Genomic DNA, 11,950 nt, shown 5'->3' with positions numbered 1-11,950 from the left:
CTTCCTGAGGGCGTCTTAGGAGCCAACAGCTCCAGGAGGGATCAGCCTCACCTCTGAGGTGACTTTGAGGAGATAGGACAGTGAGGAGCAGGGGGTGGGGCTGGGGGTGGGGGGAGGGCAGGGGAGAATAATAATAATAGAAGCAGTAACAATATTAAGAGCAATCAACACATATGTACATGGTAACTACCATGACCCAGGCACTGTTTTAAGCACTTCTTTGTATTAAGCCACTTAATTTTCATAACAATCCTGTGAGGTAGTGTGGTGTTTATAACATATGGCTGCAAATTTTTGGACACTCCTCCCTTCAAAAAGTGGAACCTAATTCTCCTCCCCTTGCATGTGAGTTGGACTGACTTTTTGCCTAATGAATGGATGTAGCAGAAATGATACTACTCCACCAGTGAGGTCATTAAAAAGCATGTGATCTCTGTCTTGCTCTCTCTCTGGCATCACTTGCTCTGGGGGGAAAGCAACCACCATGTTGTAAGGACACTCAAACAGCCCACTGAGGGATAAAGTGCAGCCCACATCCAGCACCACCGTGTCAGCCAGGTGAGAAAGTCACTTTGGAAACAGCACTTCCAGCCCCAGCTGAGCCTTCGGGTAACTATGGCCCTGGCCCCTATCTGACCAAACCTCTAGAGAAACCTTATGGTGAAGTCACCCAGATAAGCTGCTACTGAATCCCTGAACCATAGAAACTGAGAGATAATACATATTCATTGTTGTTCTAAGCCACTAACTTTGGGGAAATTTTGTTTCATATTATAGCAAAGATAATGAATTCAAGTGGGTACTTTTAAAAGCCCATTTTACAGATGTGGAAACAGAAGCCTAGAGAAGTAACGGAATTTGCCTAAGGTCCTCATAAGTATGGTCTGAAACCAGCCCGTCTGGCTCCAGATTCCATGTTCTGCATGATGTGGTGAACCTGCCAAGACTTGAAACCATGAGAAAACAGAAGCTTGCCCAGGAGGCGGGGCCCAGTGGCCTCTGCAGTGGTTCCTCCGCTGACTGCTCCTGGTCCTGCCCGTTTTATCAGCTGGCTGTAGTCCTCCTGTCCAAACTGGGAGTTAGCAGGAGCCTTTTCAGTACATTTCCTTCCTGCTTGAATTGGCCAGAATTAATTCCTATTGCTGTCACCAAGACGGCTAACCTTGGAAGATCTGCCCTCCCCAAACCTTGTTGTTTAAAGGTGGTCTTTACTTTAGTGGCAACCAGATTGCCTCTAAGATAGGACCTTAAACTCACAAAAGGGAATTTGGTGATCACCTGGCTCCTTTCTTCCAAGGAAAAGCCGCAACTACAAATTTTTGTACTCAGAAAAGCAATTCAGATAAGGTCCATTTCTACATAAATGGCAGCTTTTCTCTGTGGCCCCCTCTCCCTGAGGAGCCACACTGGCCAGTCTAGGAAGGAAAGTGGTCCACTTAACACACACTGATGGTTCCATTCTTACCACATGCCAGGCACCAGACCAGGCTCTAGAAATGTGAAGATGGGGGGTGGATGATACCATCACAATCCCAAAAGAGCCTTCTGCAACCCAAGATGTGGCTTTATTGAAATTCTGTGTATCCCAAGGAGACCGTTGGCCAAGGTCTTACACAGTATATTGCAAGATTCCTCTTGCATCACTTATTTTTTTAAAAAACTTTATTCCTTCTATGTTTCAGATTATAAAACAGTAAGATCTGGAAAATATAAGAAATAATTCAGAGAAAATAAACATAAACAAATATAAGAAATAACTCAGAGATAACCCTGTGAAATTTTGCTGTGTAGATTTCCAGTGTTTTTTTTCTATGCATCTGAGGCTGGCTGTAGGCATATAGTACTTTACAAATTGGGGGTCAGGGTACACCCATGAATTTGTAATATGCATTTTCAAAATTGCCTGGAACATTATTTTCCTGCTTTGTACTTCAATCCCCCCAATGCACAAGGCTGCCCCATGACACACCTCTTCCTGCCGAGAGCTGCCTGCAGGTGGGGGATACACCCAATCACACATACCCTCCAGCAACAGCTCTCAGACATCCATTCCTGCTTCCCTTCCCACTGGTCTAAAGTGAAGCAAGAAAAATATAGGCCACGTAGTTTTTCATCGGGGGTTTCCCTGGTAGCTCAATGGTAAAGAAACCACCTGCCTATGCAGGAGTCTCAGGTTCGATCCCTGGGTTGGGAAAATCCCCTGGAGAAAGAAATGGCAACCCGTTCTAGTATTCTTGCCTGGTAAATCCCATAGACAGAGGAGCCTAGCAGGCTATAGTCCATAGGATTGCAAAAGAGTCAGACACGACTTAGCAACTAAACAAGTTTTTCTCAAAGCTAAATATGTCCACTTTTAATTGTAAAATTATGTTCTCCTCACTTTTATGCTAAGTTTCTTTTTCTTATAGGACAAAGTATCTTTAGAAGAAACAATCCTATGTAAAAAGGTTGACCTGTGTAAAAATCCTATGAGCACTTCCCTGATGGTCCAGGGGTTAAGACTCTTCCTGCCAATGCAGGGGACATGATGGGTTCGAGCCCTGGTTGGGGAAGACTCCACATGCCTCAGGACAGCTAAGTCTGTGCACGACAACTACTGAGCCCACACTCCAGAGGCTGACCGGACCCCGGGATACGAGAAACCACGGCAACGTGAAGCCTGCACAGAGCAACGAGAGTAGCCCCCACTCGCCACGACTAGAGAAAGCCTGCACACAGCAGTGGAGACCCAGCACAGTCAAAAATACATAAATAAGTGCATTTTTTAAATGGACTAAATATTTAAAATCGCTTACTTCTTCCTTTGGAGAAAAAAAACAAAAACAAAAACCTATGAGATTTGTTAAGATTTATAATAGAAAATATTATCCTGACCTGTGAGGTCCCAAAGACCAGGAACTTCTACTCCAGGCCTCCAGGAAAACTCAGTCCAGGCTCAGCAGCCCAGACCATGATAATAATAAGGATGCGTGAATTTATAGAAGAAAAGACCTCCATATTAAAAACCCTCTCGTGTTCATGCTCTCATCTCCTCCTAAGGACAGTTATTCAGGGCAGGTAGTGTAGTCTCTCATTCTACACATGAGGCAGTGGAAGGCCCCAGCAGGGCAAGGGGAGGGGGTCCAGCTTCCATGGCTGGTTAGGCCCAACGGAGCAGATCCAGGTTCCTGACTGCCATCCCAGTGACCTTGGACAGGTTCTTAGACGGGCTGTTTTTGGAGCCACAGCAGTTTTGAGGTGACACCAGGTCCCACTCAGAATAGAGATAGGCAGTTGCAGTATCGAACTTGATGGGATATTCTGAAATTCCTCTCCAGGAACCACGAAGTTACAACCCACTTAAGTGGCCAGAAACCCAGGCCTGGGGGCTTCTGCCACTGCTGGGGAGGTGCAGACTCTGGGGAATCTAGGCACAAGCAGCCGCAAGCCCAGCAATGAAGGTTGTCAGGAAATGCCTGGTCATACGGGTGGCAGCCTCCCAGGCTGGATGTTGGTTCTGAGGCTGATGGGTAGCCTTTCAGGAAGGGCTCCAGCGGGTAATGAAAGGGGCTCCCCAGAGCCTAGGCAGCTGGTTTATGGGGCATACTATAATGGAGAGAGTGCTGGACCCACCCAAGAGCCCAGTTCAGGAGCTGCCTGCCCTCGGGCACAGCCATCACCTTCTGGAGCCTGAGCTTCTTGTCTCACAAATGAAAATATTAAACAAAATAGATTCTAGAAACCTAGCTGCCAGCAAAGGTCTGGTGGCAGAGCTGGGGAATACTTTTAAAGCTGCTCCACATTGCCCCCTCGTGGCATCTGACTATGGTCCCTCAAAGCTCAGGTGTCCATCCATCCATCCATCAATCCATCTTTTCTTCTTTCCATTCAAAAACACTAACAGGCACTCTGCCAGTTGTTGAGGATGCCAAAGCAAATGATATATAGTCCCTGTCTTAAGTCTGTGGGGAACTCACAAAACATAGATAAAATATGGGACCGACCCCTGGGTGAATGTCATGGAGATAGGTGGGGCTAGTAGCAGGCCCTCCCGGGAGACTCAAGCAGGATGCACAGAGGAGCTGGTGGGTCACTCAACAGACAAGCACTGAGGACAGAAATGAATTGGGATGGAGGGCGAGGCAAGTACATACATGTCACTGAAGGGGGAAGGCAGACGTGGAAGAGTCGAGGAACATGCGCATCAGTCCCCACCCAGTGTTTCACCCCCCTTTGTCCAGAACTGTGGGTTCCTAACAGACTCGGTCACCTGAAGTGTGGAGCAGGGACTGATCTGGGGCGTTGACCTTAGTTTGCTTTCTGGGCTTTTCTAAAGGAGAAACTTCCTAGAGCAGTTCCTCAACTCTCCCCCAGAACAGGGTTCTCTATCTGGGATAAGATCCAGTGCTTAAAAAAATTACTTCCGTCTTTGCAGCCTAGTTTTGGTAGCTGAATTCATCTCTGAGGCTGCTTTAATGGACCCTTGCTTCTGTAGAGGGAAACCAGAACTGAGTCCTGAGGGGAGAGGATGTGACAAATCATAGCCCAATGACGATACAGGAGACGCATTAGGAGAAAGTGTCCCCAGGGGCCTGGTGTGTCTCTGAGGAGCATATCAGCTCTTACATTTCAGAGAGTGGGGGGATTAGACAGCCCTGGGTCCACATCTGAGGTGGGGAGCAGGGGGTAATAACGACCTGAAGGAACAGAACCACAAGGAGAAGTGGGGACCAGGTAGTACTTGGAGCTGTGGTCTGACTTCAGTCATATGAGGAGACTGGGCTTCTGCTGTGGGCAGGGGCTTGAATGACGGTTCTTTGGATTTTTAAGGATGAAGACACTGTGGAAAAGAGACATTGAGACAGGTCTTATGCCTATTTCACACATGTATATGTGTGTGCACATATACACACACAGTACAGAAATGCTGTTGGGGGATATATACCTACCTGATGGCTGCCCTTTTGAACCCCATCCTGTAATTGGAAAGTTTCCCGCATTGTGGGTCCTGCCTCCCCAAGGTCAGAGGCTGATACCGGCTTTCTCAGCTCCCTTGCAGCAAGACTGTATCCTAGGTTTAGCCTAATCAGACACCCCATGACTGACTTGGCCTCCAGGAGAGGACATGAGGAAGCTGGGGCTGCAGAGAATTCACTCTGGGGTGAGGGTTTAGGGCACTGTGGTGGGGGTTCCAGCACCCAGTGACCACACCAACAGTGGGAGCTGAGCATGACATCTGTCCAGACTGGGAAGTGTCCAAAACCAATTCTCTGGACCCACTTCAGAGCTCTTGTAAGCTACATTAACGCCTTTTCGGTTTAATCCAGCAGAGTAGGTTTGTATGTGAATTTTGCTCCTCCTGTGCTAAGGTTTATTCCTTAATCTCAGGGCCCTCTGACCTGGCTTCATCAGAGTCCCAGCTCTCTGGGGAAATCCTCAGGCTTACCTGAGCATTGGCTGGGTGCAGGCCCCAAGTCCTTCCTTTCTACAAGCACTACAGGAACAAGGCTGGAAGTCCTCGCCAACTTTCTCCTACTTTACTTTCCCTCTCTCCAAGTTGTGTTGCAAAATCAGCCAGTTCTGTCTTGCCAACCACGTCACCTCCACTTTTTCTTCCTCTCTTGAAACTTCTGCTATTTCTAACAATTGCCAACAGAAAGTTTTTCCAGGGGCTGGCATTGAAGGGGACCCTGAGGGAGTAAGGGTGTGTGTGAGTGCATGAGAAGGGAGGTCGGGGTGGGACCGGCTATCAGAGAATTAAGAAAGAGAAGCTCCTGGTTGAAGTTGCTGACACAGTACGTTCTCTTTTCTCACAACTTAGGAATCTATTCTCTATATTTTTATGCATGGAGCAGTCTCTTTCCTTCTTTTGGGGATGGTGGTGAGGAGCTGAGATTTCTGAAGTCAGTCTTTTCTAAATTGTTAAAAAATCATAGCTTTTACTGACAAGCACATGATATGATTGACTCATGTAAATCTCAGAAAATCCCTTATGGGAGGTGAGTGGCACTTTACTATTTGTGTCCCCATCTTATAGCTAAGAAAACTGAGACTGGGACTTCCTCCGTGGTCCAGGGGTTGAGAATCTGCCTGCCAGTGCAGGGGACAGGTTTGATCCCTGCTCCAGAAAGATCCCACATGCCACACAACAGCTAAGCCCATGTACCGCAACTACTGCAACAAGAAAAGGCACTGCAATGAGAGACTCAGGAATCACAACTAGAGAAAGCCCACACACAGCAATGAAGACCCAACACAGCCAAAAATAAATAAACACATTAAAAATTTTTTTAAAAAGAAAAGAGAACTGAGACCAGAGAATACACTGTCAGGAGTCTTGGTTGGATATTCAACTCAAAATTAAACAAACAAAAAGAAGGAAGAGGAGGGTAAAGGTGGGGCGGGGGGGCGGAGAGAAGGGAAAAGCCGTGTTCTGATTCAGGTAAGCAGAAAGGCCAGTAGGTGGATCCAGCTTTAGGCACACAGGATCCAGGGACCCAAACAACTTATTTGGGTGTCTGTCAGCCTCCTGACTCTCTTCTCTGAACTGGCTCTGTTTCAGGCAGCTCATCCCCTCATGGGAGCACAGAGGCCACAGTAGCTCTTGCCCACTTCCTACAAATTCAAAAACTCTTTTCTAACACTTTGGGCAGAATTCCCCATGATGGCTCTCATTGGCTGGGTTGAGGTCATGTGCTCACCCCTGGAATCGGGACCAAGTCTAAGAAAGGGCAGGTTCCACAGAGAAAAGTCAGAATGCTGAGACCAGAGGTGGGCAGGGACTCTGGGTAGGCTAAAGCCATAGAGGTAGAGGGGTCCACAGTGATAATATGAAAAGTGGATGTGTCAGTTCACTCCAAAGCTACCATCTGACTGAAACTGTAGGAAAGACTCCAAAGGAGAACAAGCTGGCCCCATTGATGCACAAAACCACGATAGGCAGTAATACATTTTTGTGTGACTTCGGCATCTAAGGTCCAGGAATGGGCCAGCAGGTCTGTGCTCGAGTGCTGGTTTCATCCTAACGAGCTGGGTTGACCTTGCAGATTTAACCACTTCAGTTCAGTTCAGTCGTTCAGTCATGTCCAACCCTTTGTGATCCCATGGACTGCAGCACGCCAGGCCTCCCTGTCCATCACCAACTCCTGGAGTTTACTCAAACTCACGTCCACTGAGTCAGTGATGCCATCCAACCATCTCATCCTCTGTCATCCCCTTCTCCTCCTGCCTTCAATCTTTCCCAGGATCAGGGTCTTTTCAAATGAGTCAGTTCTTCAAATCAGGTGGCCAAAGTATTGGAGTTTCAGCTTCAGCATCAGTCCTTCCAATGAATATTCAGGACTGATTTCCTTTAGGATGAACTAATTGGATCTCCTTGCAGTCCAAGGGACTCTCAAGAGTCTTCTCCAACACCACAGTTCAAAATGTTAGACCTTGAATTAAAAAGCACTTTGAAGAGTCAAATATAAGGTATTATATTATTCCTATGCTTACCTTCTATTTGGTTTGTTGAAACTAGCTTAAAATCCTCTATATTTTCCTAATTCCCTTCTTGATCTGTCTTTTAAAATATTCATTACAAAAGTAATACATACTATAAACAATTTTAAAAATATAAAGAAGAAAAAAATTTTTTAAAGAAAAAAACCTATAATCCCCCTCATCCTCAAAAAATTACTATTAACATTTTGGTATTACTTCTTTCTTGTCCCTTTTTCTGTGTGTATGGATACAGTATGGCTTTTTGTAGTAAAGGTGGCACATATAATACAGTTTTAAAACCTACTCTTTTCCTATAAATAATGTTGTGAACATTTTACAGGACATTAAATAGTTTTGCATAACATCAATTTAATGGCAGAATGGCCTTTCATTATGCAACAAAACCCTTATTGTTAGACATGTGAATTATCTCATTTTTCCCTGTTAGCAAAAATACTACAACACAGGGACTTGCCTGGTGGGCCAGTGATCAACACTGCCTCCCAGCGTGAGGGACGTTGGTTCGATTCCTGGTTGGTGGACAGACTGCATGGCCATGGGGCAACTAAGCCTGTGTGCTACAACTAGAGAGTTGCCCAAACACTGCAACTACTGAGTCCGTGCATTCTAGAGCCTAAGCTCCACAACAAGAGAAGCCCAGGCACAGAAACAGTAAAAAAAAAAAAGTCTATATGGCATATCCTAATAACTTGGACTGCAAGGAGATCCAACCAGTCCATCCTAAAGGAGATCAGTTCTGGGTGTTCATTGGAAGGACTGATGTTAAAGCTCCAATACTTTGGCCACCTGATGCAAAGAGCAGACTCATTTGAAGAGGACCCTGATGCTGGGAAAGATTGAAGGCAGGAGGAGAAGGGGACAGCAGAGGATGAGATGATTGGATGGCATCACTGACTCAATGGACATGAGTTTGGGTGAACTCTGGGAGTTGGTGATGGACAGGGAGGTCTGGCGAGCTGCGGTTCATGGGTTCGCAAAGGGTCGGACACTACTGAGCGATTGAACTGAACTGAATAACTATTTGTCCATACTCATGGCTATTTCCTTAGAATATTTTCTAGATGTGGAATTTCTGGGTCAAATATTTTGCAAAACTCTTAGACTTTTGGCATCTATTGCATACCCAGAAAGTCTGTACCAAATTATACTCTTGTGAGTGGCAGATACATGTCCATTTCTGTATCAGCTATTTTAGCTGATGTTATCATGTTTTTAAAATTCTTACAACTTTGATATCCTTTTCCCTTTTCAATTTACACTTATGATTCCTTCCTCTTGATTACTTTCTGCTAGTGGAGCCTCTGTCTCCCTCCTGCCTCTAGGTGCCAAAGAGTTCTGAGCCTAAGCAGCTGAGGAAAAATCTATAATGTGTGCAGAGCCAGGAGTCAGAAGACCAAAGTCCACACTCCACGCCCACATTTAGAAGCTGTGTGACTTTTGGTAAGTCACTTAATTTCACTGAGTGACAGTGTCCATGTCTGTTACTTAGAGATCTACACTTGCCCCTGGGTTGCCTGCCTTCTGGGCTGTGAAAGAGCACACGAGAAGTGGAGCACACATACACATCTGGGATGCTTCATACGTGCTCACTTAGCTTTGTCCACTGTAACAACCAGTCTCCTAAATGTCCCCAAGGAAGGCTGCTTCCTGGTATTTATTCCCTTGCATGCAGAAACTCTCCTTGAATCTATGCTGGTCCTGTGTCCAATTTTTAAGTAGCAGGATGCAGAGGAAGTGACACTGTGTGACTTTCAAGGCTGAACCTTCTGACTTAAACTATAGGAGAGATTCCAACACAGAAAAAACCTTGATGGCCCCATCAACAGGTAATACATTTTTGTTTTATGAAACTAGGTTTGGGGCTGTACTGTTACACTGTAATGAATGAGCAAAACACCCATCAAATTTTCTTCTAGTACCTGAATCTGGGAGTGAGTTTAAAGTTTAATCGTAAAAAGTTGTTGTCTTTGGAACCAGATAGCCTGGTTCTCAATTTTTGCCACCACCCTCTTAGCAGCTCCATATTGGGTAAATTATTAAACTTTCTAAGCCCTACTATGCCAATCGGTGAAATGGGTATACTAGTACCTGTCTCACGGTGCTGGTAAGATCAAATTAGACAATGTGCATAAAGCCTTCAGCACAACATCAGGCACGTAGTCCTCAATACACTTCAACTATTGTGGCTGTCCGCCCCCTGACCTTCTTCTCTGAACTGGCTCTGTTTCAGGCAGCTCATCCACTCATGGGAGCACAGAAGTCATAGTGGCTCTTGCCTACTTCCTACAAACTCAGAAAAATCTTTTCTGATTAAGTGCCTCATTTATTTGGCTCCTTTAATTAAAGTTCTTAAAAAGTATACATCAAACTACCCTAAATTTTTTTTTACCTCTTGCCTCATTCATTATCACTGTGACACTGCCTTTGGGCATGGAGATGCCCGGTCTTGGAGATGTAGTTTTGATTAAAATGCCAAAGCCAGACTTAAGATATACTAAGTGGATTTCCAAAAGTTAGTTTCTTTAAAGAAATGTTTTATATACATTGATGTCACTGATCAAATATTTACTTGATTTATGGTCACATTCTTCAAGTTTGCTATATGGTCTCTTTTTGCACCCATGTTTATTTAAAGGTTGAATCATACTTCTTGTTCCTCAATGGCTCTACTAAAAATTCTAAAGAGTCAGGTATTTCTTAAAGACAATCGTTAAAGACAGTCATATGACTGAAATCACTGTTTCAAATGGACCCTCATTCAATTGCTCTAAAAACGTCTGTTGAGCACCTGCTTTGTGCCAGACCCTGCCTAGGCACCAGAGATGAAAAGGGAAGACAATCTCTGGGTCTTAAGAAGCTTATAGTCTATTGGGGGGTGGCATGGATGAAGGGAGAGAGTGACAGGCAAAGGGAAAATTATTATAATATTGAGAGGAAAAGGCTGTGGAAGGGGGTGATGTAGGAATCATGGAAGCTCAGAGAACATTTCCTGCCTTATCTTTAACCAGAGTTGCTGGTGAGGGCATGAGATGGTGGGTGAGATGGAGGGACAGGCTTCCACCCAGGAGCCATTCCCCAGCCACTTCTTCTCTAACATCTAGGGGTAGCCAATGAGACAAGAGGGAAGGGGGCAGAGCACAACCTTTGAAAAAAAATTACACTGCCATTGAGGACACCACATAAACTGGTTAAAACCGATTAGGCCCAAGATGGAAGAAGATGTGACTTCAAACAACTCTTAAGCCTCATTATATGCATATTGTAATACACTGGCATATGCTAATAACATGACCACAGGCACCATGACAGGTCCCAGGCCAACCAGAAAAGGCGAAAAAGTGGGCAGTGGCCCAATTCCTGGAAACTCCTGCCCCTTCTCCAAGATAATTGGAATAATCTTCCCACTCATTAGCCTATGAAATTAAGCAGCCCATAAAAACTAACCACCCCCGGTACCCACCACCCTCAAACCCCTTACCCCCACACTCTCACCTCCCCAGGCAGCCCACACTCCATTGACAGGTGTTCCCCCAGGGCCTCTCTTCCCTCCTGAGAGGACCGCATTCTGCCTATGGAACATGTATCTCTCTCAGTGAGCCTGCTTTCCCTTTACTCTGGCTTACTTGTGAATTCTGTCCTGTGCCAAACCAAGGACTCTCACTTGGCACCTGTCCCAGAAACTCACCCAAGACCTGAGACACGACCGTCCTCTCGACACATTTTCCTGTAACCTCTTTACAGAGTATATTAACAAGACTACTTCTTACCTATCACGTTGCCTCACTGAATTCCTTCCCATGTGGAGACATAAAGAACCTGAGCTTCACTAAGTCCTGAGACTAGTTGCATAGTTTCGATTGAAGACTGTGAACAGTCCCATTGGAGGTGTGCAGTTTCACCACATTTGTGTGTGTGCTCAGTCACTCAGTCGTGTTCAACTCTTTGCAATCCCATGGACTATAGCCTGCCAGGCTCCTCTGTCCATGGGATTCTCCAGGCAAGAATTTTGGAGCAGGTTACCATTTCCTTCTCCCTAGTATCTTCCCCAGCCAGGGATCAAACTTGTGTTTCCTGTGTCTCCTGCACTGGCAGGTATATTCTTCACCACTGAACCACCTGGGAAGCCCATAGATCAGATCAGATCAGATCAGTCGCTCAGTCGTGTCCGACTCTTTGCGACCCCATGAATCGCAGCACGCCAGGCCTCCCTGTCCATCACCAACTCCCGGAGTTCACTGAGACTCACGTCCATCGAGTCAGTGATGCCATCCAGCCCATAAGGAGCACATAATTCTAACCTGTTCTTCACATCTGCTTTGCTGGGACCATTCTTGGCAGCCATCTTGTAGGAGGGGCAGTGGAACCAAGATCTGACCAATAGGAACGTGAGCAGAGTGCGTCACTTCTGGTCTGGCACCACACCATCTCCTAACTGTGCCAGACCGGAAGTGGATGAGATGGTGTGGTA

This window comes from Bubalus bubalis, chromosome 23, assembly GCF_019923935.1.
Source record: "Bubalus bubalis isolate 160015118507 breed Murrah chromosome 23, NDDB_SH_1, whole genome shotgun sequence".
In the NCBI taxonomy this organism is placed as follows: Eukaryota; Metazoa; Chordata; class Mammalia; order Artiodactyla; family Bovidae; genus Bubalus; species Bubalus bubalis.
The sequence above is the reverse complement of the archived record's forward strand: the minus strand, read 5'-3'. Positions refer to the sequence as shown.